This window comes from Sinocyclocheilus anshuiensis, unplaced genomic scaffold (assembly GCF_001515605.1).
Source record: "Sinocyclocheilus anshuiensis isolate Anshui unplaced genomic scaffold, SAMN03320099.WGS_v1.1 scaffold67, whole genome shotgun sequence".
NCBI classification, from domain to species: domain Eukaryota; kingdom Metazoa; phylum Chordata; class Actinopteri; order Cypriniformes; family Cyprinidae; genus Sinocyclocheilus; species Sinocyclocheilus anshuiensis.
The window spans coordinates 3,146,451-3,152,033 of NW_015552546.1; positions in this window are offsets into that span (position 1 = coordinate 3,146,451).

A 5,583-nucleotide genomic window follows, 5' to 3' on the forward strand; every position below is an offset into this window, starting at 1 on the left:
GAACAAGGCTATATATTTACGTTTATTTAATGCTTTTACCTACTTTTAAAAAATATGAACTCAAAAAATATATAATTATAATTGTATAATAAAATGAAAATAAAACTAATAATAAAAAATAAAACAATAATTGTATAATAAAATTATGATTACTACACATTTATCTGCCTCCTGTTTTTTATGCTGTTGAATTTGTTAAATTTAGGTGCTCGAAAATATCTACATAATAGTAAAACTACACAAATATATTTATAATATAATTATAATATAAAGGATTTCTAAAGCTGTGCATGAGTAAATACATGGAATACATGTAATTATTACATACAATTAGAATGAATATAATAGGTGGCTGTTATTGCATTTGAAAGGGTAATCAGCCAATCAGAGCAGCACCTCAACTTTGGACCTCAAGGAAAACAGCAAGTTTAAAGTAGGCAAAATAAACACTGCCTATGTTTGCGTCAATATTAGGCAGTGTTACTTAAGAAAAAAAGTTGAATGAATATGTTTTATGTTTGTATCGTTGATTATATCTCATCCTAAATCACATCCTTAGAGAAATGGGGTACTTATTTTGGCCCCAACACTTCATGAATCCCAAAACCTCCTAATCGAATAGCACCCACGTTACCATCGCAAGCTCGTTGACCCTTTTATGTTCCCTTCGAGTCAGTGTTGATCCAGAGAACACACAGTTATCAGGAAAATACAAAGTGAGGCAGATGGAGAGAGAGAATGTTTTGTGTTTATTCAAGCAGGCAAATTTCAATGCACATTTGGCCCATTACAGCGCATCAACATCAGAGAACAGCACGCTAAAGCGAGCGAGAAGCGTACACTTATCATTATTTTATAACATGTCTAATGAGAGATTGACAGAGGATTTGCAAATGTGAGCCGACGTCGATTTTGCCAAGTTTGGTTTCCGCCGCTGCCTGCGTGATGCAAGCATACTTACGGGGATAATTTGATTTTGCAGTGGATTTATTAGTACATTTTTATAAAAAGAACCTCCATGCCCCGTCGGTGTGGTGAATCTAAGATGTTCTGATGTTTTGAAGCCATCAGACTATGAATAATAGGAATTATGACATTTAGGAGGCTTAAAATGGTGTAAATGCTTCAAAACTATTTCATAAGGAGTCAGAATGTACGTGATGGTACGGGCAAGCTGTTCGCTTTGATCAGCTGTAAAATCATCATGCAAAAATAAACCTGACCGCGGTGCTAATTTGTCACCCAAATGCCTGCAGATCCCCATGAATACCGCCCACATACCATGCCGGAGACCGGGGTTCGAGACCCACTCGGAACAAGAACGAGGTGTGGCGGTTAGGACCCGGGGGGTTACATTGGTGCCATGACCCGGGTGGGAGTGAGGCTTAGGGGGGTGAGTGTAACGGAGGCCAGCGGGTAGGTGCTGTGCAGGTAAACCTCACTCCCCTGATCTCAAGAGGCGCACTAGCGACTGATGCTAGTGGCTGCAGTCTTTAGCCTCCTTTGTTAGTGCGCCCACCTCCCATGCCGGAGACTCACTCAGAACAAGAACGAGGTGTTGCGGTTAGGACCCGGGGGAGTTACAATCGCAGTACTTGGATTGATGTATCTACAGACGCTTTAAGATACTCCGCAAATTTAAACTCTCTCCCTTTTCACCCACTTTCTGTCACGCAATTTTGATTCAGTACGCTGTGGCGGTAGCGCCCGCCTCGTGTGCACCCTACAGAGTCAATGTGCAAATGAGGTGCAGGATTCCTTTAATCATTGCTCTTTGCTCAGACTGTAGCAGATCAGGGTTCACAAGAAGAAAGGTTGTAATTAAGGTGGACATGTTAGATATTAGATTAACTGTATTAATATGGAAACACTTGAATTGAATAAACATGAAGCTCGAGATAAATTGCTTGCCAAATCTTCACACTCGCATGACAGCGAAGAAAGACTTGCGCTAGCGAGTGAGGATGATGATGGAAATGGTTTTTAGAAGGCAGCCATAATGATATTCATGATCATTATAACCGTAACTGCACACATGATACGGTATTACCATGTTTTCGGACAAGTTTAATGGTAATACCATTGTATGCTTTGATGTACTTGGAGTACAAGGCAAATACCATGGTATACAAATATGGTAATCATTTGGAGCTATGATGTTACCATGTTTTTGGACAAGTACCATGGTAATACCATGGTGTGCTTTGATGTACTTGGAGTACAATGCAAATACCATGGTATATAAATATGGTAATCATTTAGAACTATGATATACAGTATATAACAATATACCACGGTATTACCCTGTTTATGAACAAGTACTACTATGGTAATACCATGGTATTCTTTAATGTACTTTGGAATACTGTGCAAATATATAAATATGGTAATAATTTTAAATTTAAAATCAAAGAAAATTAGCATTAACATGTTTGGATGAGTACCACAGCACTACCAGGGCATGCTTTCATGTGCTTTTGAGAAAGTATTGAGAAGTATTGTCATTATATATAGCTACAACATTTAACAAAGTACCATGATATTACCATATTTTTGGACAGTTTCCATGCTATGCTTTGAGGTACTTGAAAGTACCATTAAAATACTATGGTATATATTTATGGTAATCATTTAGAGCCATGATATAAAAAAAGTACTGTACCATGGTATTACCATGTTTTTAGACAAGTGTCATGGCAAAACCATGGTATACTTTGAAGCACACGAAAGTACCATGCAAATACCATAGTATTATTTATGGTAATCATTTAGAGTTGTGATATATAGCAAAGTACCATAGTACAGGTGCATCTCAATAAATTAGAATGTCGTGGAAAAGTTCATTTATTTCAGTAATTCAACTCAAATTGTGAAACTCATGTATTAAATAAATTCAATGCACACAGACTGAAGTAGTTTAAGTCTTTGGTTCTTTTAATTGTGATGATTTTGGCTCACATTTAACAAGAACCCACCAATTCACCATCTCGACAAATTAGAATACTTCATAAGAACATTTTTTGTGAATTGTTGGCCTTCTGGAAAGTATGTTCATTTACATTCTAATTTATTGAGATGCACCTGTATTACCAAGTTTTTAGACAAGTACCATGGTAAAACCATGCTTTGAAGCAACTGAAAGAACCTTGCAAATACCATAAATATGTTCATTTAGAGCCATGGATAAAGCAATGTACTATGGTATTACCATATTTTTTGGATAGGTACCATGGTAATACCATGGTATATTGTGAATTGCCTGAAAGTACCATTCAAATAACATATGATCACTTTCAAAAAAGTACCATGATACTAGCATGGTTGTTTGGACTTGATATTGTGGTATCTTGGACATAAAATTATCATATTTTGACATACCATTTGAAGTACATTGGTGTACCATGTAAATACTATGGTCACAATTATAATAAAAAAAATTTAAAACATGGTACTACCATGGTATTTTGGACATGTCTTGGAAGGACCATGGAGTAAATAAAATAACAACCATGTAACATGGATATCAGTAGTACCATGGCATGAGGTCACATTCATCCTTAAGATAATTGCAAACATATAGTAATGCTTTTTTTTTGTTTTTGAAATTGCTATTTGCTTATATTGCTATAATCTTTTATACATTCATGTAAAATCCCATAATGTGCACTGATGGATTGTTCATTATAAGACCAGAAATGTGTGTAATAGGAAAGTAAATATGCTCAAATTTGATTTCACGTTGACTTTAGCTGTTAGCCAAATAGTATGTAATTGTACAATAAGACACAGCAGAGACTGTCCTTTGAATATGCAAGACACAGGAAGCATAAGTTAGTGTTTAAAACAGCAGTCGGGCCCGAGCTGACAGTGAAAAAAAGCAGTGGAATCAATAGAACACTCTGTTATCTATCTCTATATCAGCGTTTAAAGAGAAAGATTATATGTCAGGACAGGGTCTGACCAGACGGAGGCAGAGATACATCATTGTGAAGAGTCAGTGGTCTTTTGTGTGTAAATCATACGTCACATGGCCTCCGAGTTCATCCTCAGGCCACGGAATACATTTACAACAGACACAGACCTCCATATTTCTCCTCCGATTGGCTGTTTCCTGTAGATGTATGTAGATTATTGTACAGCACTGCATTTGCCTGATATTTATCGTGGTCAGATGTGCCATATCTTTTACAGTGATTCTTTGTGTTGTTATACGTAGATCTGAAAATAATGGCTTCATTTTTGGAGGGAAAACAAAGCATTAATCTTCATGATGAACAGTCGGTCTGACATCATGAGGGCCAGTTCTTACATTAATGCTAAGGGAACAAAAATAGCCTAATCCACCACACTTTTAGGCTAACACAAACGCTAGCTACTATTTCACGCATTGTTGCATTCTAAAATGTGACAGAACAGAGTTCATAATGCAAACGTAGAACACATTTCAGTGCTTGGGTTAGCTTTCTCTTCAGGTCAACTACAGTCAGTCAGGCAACAATTTGAAGATAATTTTTTACCTAACTTGTTTATCACATTGATTTAAATTTAGGACAATCTTGATATAAAAATACAAAGAGAAAGAAAATATATTCCATTCATTCCTATTAACAGCATGAAATGCATTAAAGATGATATTACATCAAAGTTTAATGAAAAGCTAATAATTAGGCCAATTAAATCATAACGTAAAATTAAAATAAATACAACAACCAAAATAAAACACTTAAAAAAATGAAATGCTATAACTGTTCACCTGCATGTCATGTGACCAACGTGAATAATATGTAATTATTGAATCAATAAAAAATAACTAATCTGATTACAAGTATTTTAAAATGTAATTTAATTTAATAACAAGTACTTAATTTTTGGAATCTGATTACGTAATCCAGATTACATGTAATTGGTAACTACCCAGCACTGACTACACCTTTGAAGTATCTGAAAATACAATGCAAATACCATGGTGTACAAATATAGACAAGAAACGAAAAGTAGTACCTACAGTATGGTGTGATAACACAGACATTTGAAAGTATACTTTAAAGGGGTCATATGATGCGATTTCAAGTTTTCCTTTCTCTTTGGAGTGTTACAAGCTCTTGGTGAATAAAGAAGATCTGTAAAGTTGCAAAGACTAAAGTGCTAATACGAGATTTGAAAAGGGAGGGGAAAAAAGTTAGGCAAAAGGTGGGATCGAACCCAGGTCGATCACGTCAAATAGCCGACAACACGAGCTTATCCATCTGCACCACTGGAGCTGATATTTTTACAGCCACTTTTAAAGTGTTGACTAGCCCAATCACACGTTGCATGGCGGAATTACTGTACATAGCCTCTGCCAACAAGGCGGGCTATTTGCACTAAGTGTAAATAGACACTCCGTATTTTTTATTCCATAGTAAGGGCAATTCATACAATACATTTAAATTGTGTTTTCTGACTTGTTATAATGTTTTCTGAATTGTGATTTGTTTTGCACTTCTCGGCCACCGTACAACCCAGATGTTCGAATTTGTGCAACGCCTTTTATGGACGACAGTTTTTTGAACCTAGAAGAGTACAAGGCTGGCTGTGCACAAA